Genomic DNA, 17583 nt, shown 5'->3' on the forward strand with positions numbered 1-17583 from the left:
GAGTGGCAGGCAGATGAAGGGAAACCGAGAATAATACACTTGAATTTTCTATTGGGATTCCTATGTTTCAAGATAACCTTACACATATTATTCCAATCAGACCTGCCCTTCCACCACACACCCCTCTACCATGCTAACTACTCAATGCTCATTATCTCTCCCTGGGGCTTTATGCATACCTCAGCTTCCTACCTCCTGGGTGAGAGTGAGTGATTTTTGGAAAGGCAGATCTGGCCTTGTGTCTCTCTGACCAAATTCCTCTGATGACATTCCATTATGGTTAAGAGAACAAGAGTCCAAATTCTTTTCATGTCATCCCAGGGCTCTCCTTATCCTTCCTGCCTCAGTCACCGCACTTTCTCATCACACTCAGTATTTATCGTTCCTACTCTGCTGAGCTCCTCATGATTCCTTGATATTCTAAGCACTCTTGATCTTTTGGGCTCTTGCCATTTCCTTTGCCTCCATCCATTCTTCTTTTCTCAATTAAATCCCACTTTACTTTCAAGTCGCAGCCCCATTATCAGCTGGTAAGATCCTTCCATTTACAATCGGTCACTATCCACGCTGTGTTGCCACCACACTTTGTTGACAGTACTGGCATTTTAAATTACAGTGTGGGATGATGGTTTATAGGGGCTGGAATTGATAGTATGTGTCTGTCTAGCTCATTAGAATCCCTGAGGTCAGGGCTTCGGTCTTTTTCATCTTTATGTCTTTAGCGCTTGGCACATTGCCTGGGACAGGGCAGAGATACCACACTGTGGAAGTAAACGGGGATTCACTCTATCAGTAGAAAATAGAAACCACTCTAGTTATTTTAGCAGACAGAATTTAACAGAGTCAATTGGTGAAGTGTGAGAGGACAGCAAAAGCAAAAAACAAAAAGAATGACATGACCACAGGAAGCAGTTATTAACCCTAAGTGTGAAGGAAAGAAAGGAGGTTGGAGGTAATCAGATTTAAGAAGTTTGGAAGAGGGAGGTGAAGAGGTGCTGGGAGGTGGTAGTGGCTGGTGTTGGTGCCTCTGCAGGGACAGGATGGGGCCTTAGAACAATAACAATACTCACTGGTGGGGTTGTTTTGAGGATGATATGGAGAAACATTAATGTAAGAAGGTTTAGCACTGTGCCTGGCACACGCTGAGTCCTCCATAAAGGTAAACCATTATTGCCCAAGGTGATGGAGGTGCTCCTGTGTGTGACGCAGAGGGCTCTGGGGACAGGCAGGATCTTGTCGGTTCTCATGGCTCTGCTCTCTTGCCTACAGGGTTGGGTTGAATTGAAGATTACAGATAGTTTGTGTAAATAACCCAGAACAATGACTGCCACGGGATAAGTGGAAACCCCATTCTTTCAGCTGTTCGGTAACCCCCACTGTCCCCAAATAAAACAAAACACAACACTGGAGGCATCTCTGACGTCTCTTTCTTTCTCCTACCTCCCAAGCACCAACCATCAGCAAATCCATTTGGCTTTGCCTTCAGAATATGTGTACAACTGGACCATTTGTCACCACCTCTGCTGTTGTTCTAGAAAGGATTGTCTCAAGGAGTGGAAACCTCAGAGGAACTATTTGAAATATGGTTGTTTTTAAAAAGTTTCATACAATCAAGATGCCATAATTTTCTGTCTCTCTATTCCCATTCCTAACAAAGAGAAGTCTTTTCAATAAAATTTGATTTTTAAAAAATATTTTACACAAATATGTGTAAAAGGCATATTTTAGCTCTATTACTCACTCATGTTAATAGTATTAAAATTTTTGATACAGAGGTGTGAAGGAATATTTATTCATCTCAGTCCATGAAGTTTTTAGAGCCAAGGTTATGAAACTTTTGCAGGTACCAGACTGACCCAAAGTGCTTGTGAAAACAGATATTGCTACACCTTATCCCTAGGGTTTTTGATTCAGTAGGTCTGAGATGGGGACCAATACCCAGCCTTTCCAACAACTCCCCAAGTGAGGCTGATGTTGCTGATCCAAGGACTACACTTTGAGAACGACTAATTGAGAAGGCTGAAAGAGAAGTGAAGGCTTCTTGAAGTCAAACCCCGAGTTAGGAAATCCATGCGCTATTATTTGTATGATTAATTCACAAATGTGTTTCTTTAGACTTTACTCAGAACTCTGTGTAACAGAGCCCTGTTTTCAGACAGAATCATTCTATTACCAGTTTTCCTAGCTTCTAGATTACAGGAATACATGAATAATGAGAAACACTGGCATTTACTGGAGAAAAACATTTATGAAAAAAACTGGAGGAAAAAGGGTTGCCTGAAAAAGAGAGGGAAGTGAGAAAGTAGATAAAGCAGATGTATGAAGTTAAAATATTTAAGTGCCTGCTCTGGTTTAATGAAGGGGCAATTAATCATGAATACTTTATTAGCTCTCAAATTTGATGTCCAGTATAAAAGCCTCTGGCCACATGTGGCTATTGAACATCTGAGATGTGATCGGTCTGACTGGAGTTGTGCTGTGTGCATAAGATGCATGTGGAACTTTGAAGGCTATGAAAAAGAATGTAAAACATGCCGTTCATGATTTTTAAACACTGAATGCATGTTGAAATGGTAACATTTAGGATATATCAAGTTAAGATCTGTTATTAAAATTAATTATAATCTATTTCCTTTGACTTTTTAAAAAGTCTTCATTGAATTTGTTACAATACTGCTTCTGTTTTAGGTTTTTTGGCCACAAGGCATGCAGGATCTTAGCTCTCCAACCAGGGATCAAACCTGCCCCCCTGCATTGGAAGGTGACATCCCAACCACTGGACCACCAGGGAAGTCCCCTCCCTTGACTTACAAAAAAAAATTTATTTACTTATTTTTCCTTTTTTTCCCTTGACTTTTCTTAAACATGGATCCTAGAAAATTTAAAATCACCTGAGTGGCTCACATTCGATTTCCGTGGGAAAGCACTGCTTTGGAACATGTCATTATATTACAGCACTTGCAGTAATTTTTTTTTTTTTTATTCTGAGTAATAACGGCAGGATGGGAGGGTGTTGATTCAAGATCACTGAGTTCCTTGAGGGCAGAATGACTTATTATTTGCAGGGTCTACCCCAAAGCCAGAGCCTTTCAGTGCCTGGCCCATGAGAAGTGTGTGTTTTATGTTTGTTGAAAGCATGAATACATAAGTGGATGGATGAAAGAGTTAAAATGTTTGAAGTATTCTGTTTAAGAAAGTGAAAGTGGGCTTTCAGAAATATTTCCAGCAAAAGTGGGTAGAATTTCAGAATTCTTAGTCTTTAAAGGTTATAGTAAGCTTCAGTTTTCTGAAAAATGCATGAAGGAGAGGTGCCTCATTCTTTAACAATTCAGGATGGATGATCTGCTACTGTCTTTAGATTTAAAATACCTCTTTCCCTCCAAACAACACATAAATATTTAAATAACAATTGTACTGTAACTTAGTAGCTCGTGAATCATTTATTGAATGTACTTGGATTTGACATACTTATCATACTTGAATTAAGAAGTGGTAAGATAGAAAGTGAAAAGTCCTGGGTTTAAGACTCAGAAGACTAGAATTAGAATCTGTCAAATCTCCCATTTATTAGTCACCAGTGCCCCAAAGTTATGCAAGTCTTATGTTATACAAATGGCATCTTCGGTGCATTGCTCCCTAAGGCACATGCTATGGTTTTACGTGTGCAGGATGTTTTTGCTCAATACTATAAGCACAAAATAGCCTTGTGTCCTGGTGCAAACTAAAAACAAGAATGCAAGGTGGGAAGAGGGAGGAGGAGAAGCTGTCCTTTGTTCTGTTGCTGTGAATATTCTTGCTGCTCCAGCCTGTATTAGTTACTCAGCACTGTTTCTGGGTGAGCCCCTCCTTTTTATATAAAACTGGAGAACAACTGGAAAGAATATATGTAAAATGGTTTCACCTAGAATTAAATCTGTAAACAAGAATGAAATATGAAGAAAGCCAGCACATTTCTTTCATTATACTTCAACAGTGAAAAACATTTTGAATGTAATACATTAGAAATACAGTGTCCGCTGCTGCTTTGTTCAATATGGTAGCAACTAACCATATGTGGCCATTTAAATTCAAATTAGATGCAGCAACATGGATGGACCTAGAGATTATCACACCAAGTGAAGTAAGTCAGGCAGAGAAAGACAAATATCATATATCGCTTTCATGTGGGATCTAAAAGAGTGATACAAATGAATTTATTTACAGAACAGAAATAGACTCACAAACATAGAAAACAAACATGGTCACTAAAGGGGAACAAGGGGAGAGGGATAAATTGGGAATTTGGGATTAACAGATACATGCTATTGTTTATAAAATAGATAAACAACAATGACAAGGGAACTATATTCAATATCATATAATAATCTATAATGGTTGGATGCATGAGACAAGTGCTCAGGGCTGGTGTACTGGGAAGACCCAGAGGGATGGGATGGGGAGGGAGGCAGGAGGGGGGTTCAGGATGGGGAACACATGTAAATCCATGGCTGACTCATGTCAATGCATGGCAAAAACCACCACAATATTGTAAAGTAATTCGCCTCCAACTAATAAAAATAAATGAAAAAAAATCTATAATGGAAAAGAATCTGAAAAAGAATATATATATATATATATCAATCACTGAATCACTTTTTATATACCTGAAACTATAGTTAATCAACTATACTTATATAGTTATCAACTATATAACCATATATAGTATATGACTATACTTATATACTTATATAGTTAATCAACTATACTTCAGCTAAAAGGAAACTTTAAATCAAGTTAAAATTCATTAAATGAAATGAAAAATCAGTTTTTTAATCATAATGAATGATATTTCAATCTCTCAATGGTTGCATGTGCCTAATGGCTACTATATTAGATAATGTATGGAATATTCATTTCCATCATCAGAGAAATTTCCATTGGTTGGTGCTGCTTTAGGCAAGTGATTCTTCTAACTTATTTAAGCTCAGTTTCCTGATCTTGAGAAAAAAGAAGAATAATAATTTAGTCTTTAGGTACATCACAAGTCTTATAAATCAAATGTTCTTAAAGGTCTATACAAATGCTACACAAGGTGAATTATTATCCTTATTGTAGTCAGTGTAATCAGTGGAGGAAGGTTGGAGTGAGAATCGCTGGCAGGCAGCTGGCTGGATGCTCACTGTGTGTAGAGCATAGATCTTTCCTCAGTGCACCTGCTATATTTTGGCTGAATGTACAGACATGACTGGACATCCCTTTTGCACCATCTTACCTCCTGTTGGTCTACATTCCCTACTCTACCCACTGCTGAAGTAACCAGCTACTATGCAGAACAAACCAAACAGTATCTGGTCTCAGCTACACCCTACTACCCATACTTTTTTCCCCTGGAGCATCTATGACATGGCCAAGGTGAAGTCCCTGAAGGAATCTGTACAGACATTTGGGGCACATGCAGCCCTGAATAAGCGAGTCGGCACCTCCTGGGAAAACCCCTGATCAATGCAGGGATGGAAGCAGGTGGCTAAATAGCATCTATCCCTTAGGTAGCGTGTACGCAGTTCATTCCACAAGGTTTCTCTGGAGGGAGGTAGCAGAACAGAGCTGAAGTTGCCCACAGTGGTGACCAGCTCAACTGTGCACTCTGGATAGGCTTTTCTTCATTCTCTGTTTCCCTCTTCAAAATTCCTCTTCTGTTCCTTGGGACCACTTCTCCAACATAAACTCCCTGAAACCCATGTCCAGGCTCTACTTTTCTTGCAGGAGTTGGAGGTGGGGGGAACCTAGGTTAAGGCAAGGCTTTGAGATGATACACTATTTTTCATCAAATTTTCTCAAAGTCATTTGAGTTCTGAAATTTGAACTAGTTGCTTTAGTACTGCCCAGTGGCCTGAAGCCAAGGACAAAATTAGTCATGTCAATTAGCCTGCCCATTTCTGCTACCTCTGCAAAGAGAGAGGAAGTTGCAGTGATAGGAAAAGGCAGGGATTTGCCATAGTCTCCATGACAACCTAAATCCTCTACTGTCTTATTAAAGCCAGCAAGTTTTCACTGAAGTGATTAATGTGTGCCCAGTACTGTGCCTGGCCAAAAAGATTTCATAGGACTAGAAGATTTATTTCTCACCTTCTGGGAGCTTATAAGCACTATTAGTATTTGACCTTTGATGTTAGATTGTTCTTTATGTCAAACTGCATTTTGTTTCTTTCATATTGTTTCATATGTTGTAAATATTTGTTTATAAAGTAGACTGCAAACTCCGTCAGGGTAAGACCTACATCATTTCACTCAACATTTTGCCCTAGGATGGGGTAGGGCACAAAGAAGGTGTTCAGTAAACATTTTTTTAGAATTAATGAATGATTAATAGTATAATTTATTGAGATTTTACTTAGTGTCAGGCCAGGGAATGACAAACTACAGCCAGTGAGCCAAATTCATTGTCAGATCTGTTTTCAATAAATCAAACTGTATTGAAACCCAGCCACGCTCATCCATTTCCATCTTTTCTATGGCTGCTTTCAGGCTAAGTGACAGAGTTGAGAGTCACCACAGAGACCACATGGTCCACAGAGCCAGACATATTTACTATTTGGCCCTTTACAGAAAATTCTGCCAATTCCTATGCTGGGTCATAGGGTTTTAAGAAGCGAAAATTTCTCTGTGTTCCATGATATGGAAAATGTTGGGAAGGTCTGTAGTAAACCCCCACCAAGTGGAAGACATTGTTCTAGAATACTTCATACCAAGGTGCAGAGGGAATCATTTGTATGTATAATTTTATGTATAATCCTTTAGGAAGGAGGAGAGAGCTAGGAGACTTCTCAGCAGGCCCAAGAACAGGGACATGGACAAGCCTTCTACTCCTCTTGGGGTTGTGGCTTCATGGCCTTAGCAGTGGGTAGGAGAAAGCATTCTGTTTCTTCCCCAAATCTCCTGCTCCAAATAACTGAGTTCAAATTAAATAGTCATAGTCACCAATATATGGAAAGAGCATAAACTCCATGTGTCTATTCTGTGTTGTATCTGCACTGAATTCCCAGGTCCCAGAATGATGATTGTGTACAATAAATGCGAATGAAATTGATGTAATTCTCACTGTAATATAGATGAGGAATATTTCAGCCAGGAGAAATAATGTTTGTTGCACACACAGAAGTTATGGTCATTGCCACACAGCTAGTGCAAATTGGAGGTGGATTCACACTCAAGAAGTCCTGACTCGGTATTTGAATTCTCTCATCTCCAAGCTGTCACTAGGTAACTGGGCTCTCAAGCCAGAACCTTCATTTTGGGGCTTCCTTTACTCAACCAGAAGATGGGTGGAGAGTTGAGAACTAACTGAATGATGGGTAAACTCAGAATTAAGCTTGGAAGGTACTGAAGGTATAAGCTATTGTTTGCAGCCCTGGATTGAAAGGCGAGGTTGGTTTAATTGAGGTGGGAAAAACATTTTTAAAAATAGGGAAAAAGTGAAGAAGTTGCACAGTGGCCAAGCAATATAAACAAATGAGTTCTGTTTCAGGGCGCTTCGGGTCCCCATGTCACAACTAGGTCAAAAATCACTTGAATAAAACTCAAAGGTTAAGTTAACCAGAAAATAAAATATCAAATGGATCAAGTGGAAGAGAAAAAGCCCCCTTTGCTTTCAAACTAATACCCTCTATTCGGAGCTGGAAAGGGCTTATCTTAATTGCTTCATCCCATAACAACACTTCACATGGGTTCTCTTTGGTTTTCCCAGTGCAGTAAATCTTATTTTTCTTTAACCCATGGTGTGTTTTTATAAATTATATTATTTTTGTCTTTTCATTCTAAGAACTCTCTTCTCTCTCTGTTCATTTTGAAGTTCAAAGGCATGCTCTTTAAAATCTTCTACCCAGCTCGGTCCCCTTATCTGTGACCTGCCATCTCATCAGTTTTATCATCAAAGCCTCAGTGTGGCTTCAGAGCACATGGTTTATTTTTATTTTTATGTCTTGACTTGCCCTGGGACACATGAGTAATTCAGAAAAAGGTGGCCCAGGGACCTACAGGCCATTCTCTTCCCTTAATTCCCATAATTAATTGCTTTTTAATTGGTGGCAATGATTCTGGCAAATGAGCCTGCCAAATATTTGCTTACTTCCCTTATGAACTGTTCAGCTTCAGCTTCTGAACCCAGACACTTAGTTGCAGATGTGGCATGATGAGCTGGCTTGGGGATACTGAGCCAGATTTTGATCTTGCTGAACTGTAGAGGGTTGTTCTGAATTATGAGGGCTTTTCAGATACCGGAGTTCTCATACTTGAAACTTTTGAATGTATTTCAACAAGATGTTTTTGAACAGTCATTAAGGCATTTGTTTTCAACAAACATTTACTGCATTTTCTATTTTAAGTGCTAGAGCAGAGGATAGGCAGTCAGATTAAGTTTCTGCCTCATGGGCATTTCAGTACAGACAAAATAGTCAAAGAATAAGTAATATGTACCTGAACAGACAAGTAAATGGTGATAAGTGAGATATGAAGGAAATAAAACAGAATGAAGAAACTGAGCTGGAGTATGATGTTAAAGGTTGATGGTCAAGCAAGTTACTGATAAAGTGATGACCTTTGAGTAGGAATTTGAGTGGTAAGAAAGAGCCAGGTGAGACAGTGGTTGAGGGTAGCTTGGTGGTGTCCAGACAGATAACATGGTAAGCATATAAATTCTGAGGTTGGAAAGAGCTTGGTGGATTTGGGAAAAACATCAGAGCCGCCCAGTTGGTTGGAGCTGGGTAAATATGGAGGGTAGCAGTTTAAGATGAAACAAAAGAAGTAGGTGGGACAAGATAACTCCTTGCATAGCATAGGCTCCAGCTCTGTGCTGGAAGCCAGGCTGGGTGCTGGATGCTGGGGTTCTAAAGACCAATAAAACACATTTGTGGACCAGATAGCTTGCCTTTTGGGTCTCCCATCATTGCATGTATGAAGCTCCTCCCAGATCTAAGACTCCCATCACTGATGCTATCACACTCATACCTGCCATCCTTTATTCCTTGGTCACCATCATAGACCAATGCCCTCAGCTCATCCCAGTAGACATGCCACTAGGTCTCCCAAATTGATTTATTGCCAACTCATCTGCCCTCTTAAACCCCGAGCTTCTCTGGAATTCACAGTGAAGCATGAATAAATTCTCTGTGTTCCAAACTTCCTCTCTGAGAGGTCCCATCGCCTCTTGGATCTACATGAAGGCTTTCCATTCCCTAGTGAAGCAGCTTCCTTCCCAAGTCCTCTCGTTGGTGTCATCTTTCACACCCCAGATAACTCAGCATCTGAGGGTGAGGGAGTTATGTCCCTTTGCCCATGGTGTCTTTTCCTACTTTGAAAATTCCAGTTGCTCTGAAGAACATTACTAGACTATTTTTTTCAACCCAGAATTACTTGATACAGAGGGAGTATTTCCAAAATGTTGGCTTTAATTATATATTGTATCATTTTACTTTTTTTTTTTTTTTTTGTGCAGTAGGGGAAACGTGGTTAAGGGGATAGACCTTGAGATCAAATAGCCTGATTTGGATCTAGGTTCTGCAATTTGCTAGCTGTGAGATTAGAACAAGTCAGTTAATGTCTCTAGGACTTGGTTTCCTCATTCCTGAAAGCGGGGCTTCCCAGGTGTTGATAGTGGTAAAGAACCCACCTGCTACTGCAGGATATGCAAGGGACTGGGGTTCAATCACTGGATCGGGAAGACACCCTGGAAAAGGAAAAGTCAACCCACTCCAGTATTCTTGCCTGGAGAATTCCAAGGACAGAAGAGCCTGGTGGGTTACAGTCCATGAGCACGCACACATGGAAGGAGGGAATATATATATAATTATTACCGATTCATGTTGCTGTAGAATGAAACCAACATAAAATTGTAAAGCAATTTTCCTTCAATTAAAAAACAATAATAAAAATAAAGAAAAAAGGAAATAACCTTAAAAATTAAATTAAATTAAAAAATAGGGATAGTGTAGATGTGAAGATTAACTGAGTTAATACATGTGAAGTACTTTGAAGAGTGGTTGGCATATTATTGGTGCCATATAAATTTGTTATTATTTTTTAATCTATTGATTGATCGATGACTTGAGCATCTGGGTTATTTCTTCTCTCCCTGTCTGCCTTATATCATTCTTGGCAGACTTAGCATCCATGATGGTGGGCCATCTATGCATGACTCTGACCTTTCAACCTTTGGCATCTTTAGATCTAGTCATTTCTTCTTCCACTGTATCTCAGCCATCTACACACCCTAGGCTCTGTCATTTCCAGCTGTTACCTCCTCTCCAAAATCGAGATGTCACACATCCCACTTGTATACCATTACCTCCTCTCCTACTAGTATAATCACTCCAGCACTTTCCCACCAGAGACTGACATCATTGACCTTAAATTCGTTTACCCTTCCGTAGCTTTGTTACTGTCTCTTCCCTCTACCTCATCCTCACTTCTCTCATTAATGAGCTTATAGTTTATGGTTATTAAGAGACAAAGTTCTACACTGATGCGTATTTGAACTTAAACCCTAGCTTGCCAGTTCCTTCTGGGTGACTCTGAGCATTTGAGCAATTCTTTGCAGCCTCAGTTTTCTCATCTGTAAGATTGGAATAACCTTGAGAACTACAGTTTTCCCTAGAAAGGAGACTATACACAAAAACTATTTCTCTAAGTTCTCCATAAAGAAAGAAAAGAAAAGAGATACACGTATGGTGAATTCATGTTGATATATGACAGAAATCAAACCAATATTGTTAAGTGGTCATCAGTTGAAAATAAATGAATATTTTAAAAAAGATAGAAAAGAGAGTGGGCTATAGCCCATCTTGCCCTTTCCAGCCCCTCTCAGAACTTCAGCCCTTGCCCATGTCCACAGCCTGGTCATCGTCACACTTAGTTGCAATGTGACTGCACAGATGTCCCACCCTCTCACCCTCTGTGCAATGCAGTGTAGATCCTGGGTGGTGGAGCCAAGTAACATGGATGGCAAAAGGCAGTTTGTGGTGGGCAGAATCCTAAGATGGCCCCTAATACCCCCTTGCCCTTCACTAACCTTTTCCTACTGTGTGTGAGTTGAACTTCTGAATATGATGATATATAGCAAAATGAATTTAACTGCTGTAGTTAACATCCTTATCTTTTGAATTAATCAAGAGGAAGATTACTCAGGTGAAAGTGAAAAGAGAAAGTTTTAGTCGCTCAGTCGTGCCCGACTCTTTGCGACCCCATGGACTGCAGCCCATCAGGCTCCTCTGTCCACGGGATTTTCCAGGCAAGGACACTGAAGTAGTTTTGCATTTCCTTCTCCAGGGCATCTTCCTGACCCAGGGATCAAACCTGGGTCTCCTGCACTGCAGGCAGATTCTTTACCAACTGATCTACCAGGGAAGCCCCTGGGTCTAGGGGTTAGACACAAAGTCAGATTCAGAGCATGAGAATTATTTAGTGTGACAGAGGCTTTGTTGTTTTCTAAGATGGACTGTGAACATGGCAAGCAATATGACTGTCTTCTAGTTGTTGAGGGTGATCCTCAGATGACAGTTGCCTAAGAAATGGGACCGTCAGTCTTATAGTAGCACGGAACTGAATTTTGCCAAAACCTAAATAAGCTTGGAAGAGAAGCCCAGCTCCAGATAGATGAGCATGAGCTTGGCTACACCATGATTTTGCTTTTGTGAAACACAGAACCCAGATAAGCCATACACAGACTTCTCACCCACATAAACTGTGAGCTAATGGAGTTGTTCTGAACTGCTAAATTTGTGTTCATTTGTCATGAGCAACAGCAGCAATTAGGGATATAAGAATCTCACTGAGGGCTCTTTGGTACCTGGCAGGACCTCACTGTGGACTGGCAGAATATGATAAGCCCAATTAAACAAGTCTCCCAGAGGAATGGGGATTCATGAAGAGTATTTGCTAACTATTCCCCATATGATAAATCCTGGTGGCTTTTGTTAAGTATGTCATCATTACACACAGCAGAAGTGTATCAGTCATGCTGGACAGACACCACACTCACTCTGGGTCATGGGGGAGAATTTTATAAAGTGACTCGATGCAAAGGTTTAGAGAAATAATACATGAAAGAGAGTAGGATCCTGAAGGTTGGCCATAGCAATGAGCTGTCAGTACCCCCAGCTCTGGAGAGCAAGGGGAAGGAGCAAGTCCTTGCACCCAGAAAGAGGATCTGCTTCAGTAGAGAAATGCAGTCACTCTAGCAGAGAGCAGTGGGCATGCATGGGGTAGAGGCTAGACTCAGAAGCCTGAGCTACCTTTCTCTGTCCAGTGACCTCTGGCATTTCACAATCGGAAGTCAGAGGATGAAGAGTTGGCATCCACACTGGCCAAGTTAGCAGGATGGAAAAGTGTACAGAATAAATCCAAAGGGGCAGATAGAGAGTATCTGATACGTGACTTAAGCTCTCATTTCTACACAAGATGCATGCCTCAGAAAGCTACTTTTTGCCAAGTCTCCCACTTGGTCTCTGGTGACTTCTGCAGGCAGTAGGAGATCCAGCACATGGTCTTTGTCAGCTTGTGATACAGAGTTGTGTGTGTTGGACTGAGGGTGTCCCAGTGTCGTTTGCCCGTGGAGGATATTCCTGGAAGACTTTGGCAGGCCCTGTCTATCATGTTGCTGAGAGCTGAAATTGTATTTTTTTTTTCTTTTTAGAAAGTTTTGGATCGTTTACATGTAGCGTTCCTGTCCACTCTTCTTGTCATCATCTTGTTCCATGTCTCCATAAAAGAGCTTCTTGGGAATTGAACATTCTGGGAGTTGGGAGGTGTTGGAGACAAGTTAGTGGAACATAATATGAGAATATAAAATCTCATGTTAGAATCAAATATTAACTATAAGAATTAGAACTGTCATTACCTCTTTTGCTAGGTCCATAAGCAACTGAATTTGGCTCTATTCAGAATTAACACTCACACTCCCCTTTAAGTATTTTCAACTTCGTTTTCATACCTATAGATTAAGTTGATCCCATATTAGCAATCAAATATTATATTTTGCTCATTCAATAATTACATTTTTAATACCTTTTTAAAATTTCTGCCTGTTCTCTGCTACTTTGGGGTGGGGTTGGGCAACAGTATATCACAAAAGAAGAGAAACATGGTTTCTCTCTTCAGAAGGTTCTGGATTACTAATTTTCCTGGCAATGCACAGCTAATACTGGGAGTTCTCTCCTGTAATATATTCATGAGAACAATAATAAGAGTTTAATATTTAGTGAGCATTTTCTCTATGCCAGAAACTGTATAAGGTTCCCTATAGTTCATTTTCTTTTAAACATTCAAATAATGCCTGTAGATAGTTTAAATATTCATATAATACTACATGCTTATAAAACTCAGGGGCCACTATTTTTAAAGTCATCGACCAGTTCTAATTATCTATTTCCTAGCAAAAAGTTTATATTATCCTTTCTTAGTTTTGCAACTTTAGATTATGTGTCTTCGGCTTCCAAACTGGAAGATAAGGAATTAGGTCTCTCCTGTACCACAGCACTAAACCCCACTCCTGGTCCTGATAAACCAATACCCAGTGTTTAAATTTGTATATAGGATGTATTCTTCATGGCCGAGCCACAATGTGCTGTGATGACATTTTCTCTTTTTTCTCTTTTTTTCATTTTGGTGTGTGTTTCTGGAGATAAAAATTGCCCTATATTTTCATTTGTTCCATGAAACGTCACAAATTCATCCACAAACTGCCTTCTAGGTGGCAAAACGCTGCTTATTATTGTCAAACGCATTAAGTAATCTGTCAGTTAAATATTTTTTTCCCTTGGAGACACCCTTCTGCAGTCTTCTCTCTCCTGCTCCAATCTCATCTCATTGCTTTCCATGCTGGCTGCATCAGTGACCTTGGAGCTTGTCAACTTTAGCATCATCTTGGAATTATCTTCTTTTCCCCTCCTAGGTTGTTTCTCCTGTTTCCTCGATCTTTTTCCCTGGCTGACTTTTTCACTTTGATGGAGTATGGCTCCAACAGCTTTCTGAGTAAGGCTGTCTGGGAGGCAATATTTTGGGACCTTGAATGTCTAAAAATATCTTTATCTCCTTCTATACTTGACTGATAGCTTAGAGGGTTATGGGATTCTAGGCTGGAAATCACATTTACTCTGGTGTTTGAAGATGTTATTCCATTGCCTTGCAATCTTGAATGCTGTTATGAAACCCAATGACATTCTAATTCCTCATCTTTTAGGGGTGATTTTTTAATTCTTTTATGGCTGCTAACTGGACTTTTCTGTGCTGATATTCTTAGAAGAATTATCTCACTCAGTCCTCACACCAGCTGGTAAGAGAAAGGAACTGTTACTGCCGCCCTCTTAAAGGTGAAGAAATGAGACACAGAGGTGTTAGGTTAAAACCATGCATCAACTAGGTGAGAGAGCTGATATTTAAACCTGGACCAATTTTGATTTCATCACCTGCACTCTTTATCATGATGCCCAAAGACTCTCCATAAAGTTCAGGTTTAACACCATGCTTTGTCTAAGGCCATTTCAGTCCAGTTTGGACCTTCCCCTGGGTTTGAATCTACTGCTGGGGCAGCTCTTACAGCCCAGTCAATGCCTGGCTCCCCTCACAGCCCTCTCCCCAGCACATCGTTGTCTCGATTTTCACTGGGGCCCCCTGTGCAGTAATCACAATATCCCTGGAAACTGACTCCATTTGGAATCTGTGTTTTCCCACCTTTTAACATCCTCTCTTTTCAGATATCTGATATTTGAAAATGCAGGAGTCATGCTCATATTATTTTCTTCGAGTTATATTTGTGCTTCATATTTCTGCCACATTCTGTAATGGGCCCTTATTTACATTTCAGTGATTTGTTCTCTTTTCCTTGGCCACAGATCATACTTTTTCTTAATTTGACACACACATTGAAACTACCTGAGATGAATTTTTAAAAATATTTCTTCATTTTACTCCTGAGTCTCTATCTTGCATTTATATCTTGAGTTTTGAAGGATTCATATTTAAGTACAGATGGAAGGAAAGAGTGTCACTATCAGGAAGTGGAAAGAGCAAGGGACCTGAAGTGGATTCTCATTTTGGTCCTGGATCTACCAGCTACTTGCCATTGACCTTGGGTAATTCACTCAAGGGGCTTCTCAGGTGGTACTAGTGGTAAAGAAGCTGCCTGCCAAAGCAGGAGATCTAAAAGACACAGGTTTGATCCCTGGGTCGTGAAGATCCCCTGGAGGAGGGCACAGCAACCTATTCCAGTATTCTTGCCTGGAGAATCCCATGGACAGAGGAGACTGGAGGGTTACGGTCTATAGGGTCACAAAGAGTCGGAGACAACTGAATTGACTTAGCATGCATGCACACAATTAATCTAACCTCTCCGAGTCGCAGCTTCCTCGTCTTAATAGTGGCTTAATTATCTTCATCTTCCCTTCTGTTATGAGATGTCACAAGGACAAATGAAAAAAAGGTGGAGAAAAAAATGGGAAAATACCCTGAATTCTATAGTAGTCTTTGTCACACTGCCATTCATGTACAATCATTAAAATTTTGACCACATCCACATTATCACTACACTCTTCAGTATTTAGTAAATATCTTTGAAGTCAGCTTACCTTTTGTCTTAATTTGCATACATTTATTTATTAAGGGAAATTAGTGGAAAGGAAATAAAGATGGAGAGACATAGGATAGATCATGGCCCAGAGAGAAAGAGTTGCTCAATGTATGTTCTAGAGAAGAACAGACAGGTGTGCATCTCTGACTTAGGACCAATTTTTCCACTGTATTGGATCAAATAGCAGGATGAGAAGGAAGAGGAAGACCCAAAGCAGTGTGTTGACCCATTGAAGGAAGAGAAACCTAGCCTGAAAGGGAAGATTGAAGAAGGCAGGGACAGTGACTGAGAGACAGAAGCTGCCATGGCGATGCTAGAGCAGGATAAGCCAGGTTTCCTGTTTGGAAGTGGGAGGGTTCTTGAGGAGAGGTGGTAATAGAATATGTGTCCTCATCATTTTAAGTTTCATACATTTTCTTCCTGAGACTGCACTGTAAGAGCAGGGGCGGCCATGAACAACTGCTAAAAATACTCAGTGTATCACATGTGTCCTACATTAAATTGTTTTGTATATTGGACATTATTATACGTATGCATACGGTACTTGGGGAACACTGCATTGAAACACCCCAAGAATATATGGAATTATATATAATTAGTGCTTCAAACACACTTTGACTTTGCAATGCTCCTTCATTCTTCCCTGGTAAATGTTAAGTGGTGCCTATCAACTCAAAATGATCCCATGGGTGAAGCTATAGTCATATGGTGGCTGGGGGTGGGAACAGGTAGAGGGTAGGCATTGGTAAAACTATGAACTTGTTGAAGTTCAAACTCAGAATGTCTTTTGACATCTGGTAAACATAAATCCTCCCCGCTTTTGATTTTCATTTAGGTCTTTCTCAAAAGAAAAAAAAAAAAAAAACACTGTAAAGTTCTTGTTCTCACAACTTTGGCTTAGATAGGAAAGGGTCTGAAATAAATGCAGTGGAAACAGTTACATCATGAACTATTTCAAGACCTGTCCTAAAATGGAACTCTGGGGGATAGTTCAAGGCTCCCTCTTTCTGGATTCCTACAACTGGAAAGCTGAGGACAAAAGAGGATTAAGTGTCCTAAGCTTTATCTTTGGCTTTGGGTTTCATGCCTGGGAGGCCCGAGTCCACAGTTGTGCCTGAGCACAGGAAGATAGCCCAGCTCTGAGCCTGACCTACACACCTCTAGCTGGAGTGGGGTCATGTCACAGAACACCGGTCCTGGGTGATTCTGAGCTGTTGTTTCCCCCAGGGGGAAATGCTGAGGACATGGTTTCAAAGAGGGGAAAAAAAACAAAAACAAAAACACTCCTGAAATTTGCCCTATTTCCCCTTCTTGCCTTCCCTTTCTTTCCCTCTCCCAAGGCTAGGATTTAAATTTAAATGTGGGTTCCTTTGTAGAATCCTGTAAAATGTCTGCTTATTTAATATAAAACTTAACCTCTGTGCTTTTGCTGATCCACGATCAGTGCTTGGGCTGAAGGGGTAAGATTTTGAGGCTAGAGAAGGTCAGAAGTCATCAAATTCAGTCCCCCTCACTTTGAAATGAGAAACGTACAGGCCAGAGAGTTGCCATAACATGCCCAAGGTCACCCACATGGTTAGGGGGTGCGTCCGGCCTGGGTTGCAATTCCTCGCCTCCATCTGTTGTAAATCCTCTTGGACAGGCTTTGTGGCAGGCTACCAGGGAAGCTTATTGGAAAGCAGTTAAGAACGTGAGACCGTCTGCAGATGTGATTTTAAAGGTTATTTATTTGTTTTACTGCAGATCATGACTTCCCCTCCATCCATCTTCTTGTTCCAGGGCCAGATTCTACCCTTTGATGTTCTTTGTGGCATTCTCATTGCCTTTGGCCTGAATCAGAAGTAGGGCTTGACCCAAAGCTACTTGTGCCTTTATTTTCTCTCAGAGGACTTCCCCTCCCCCTAGGAGGCTCTGAAAAATCAGCCTTCCTAGAATTATTTTCTACACAAGAGATCTCCCGCTGTGTTTGTGTCACAGCATCTTTGAGC

The sequence above is a fragment of the Cervus elaphus genome, chromosome 21 (genome assembly GCF_910594005.1).
Source record: "Cervus elaphus chromosome 21, mCerEla1.1, whole genome shotgun sequence".
NCBI lineage: Eukaryota > Metazoa > Chordata > Mammalia > Artiodactyla > Cervidae > Cervus > Cervus elaphus.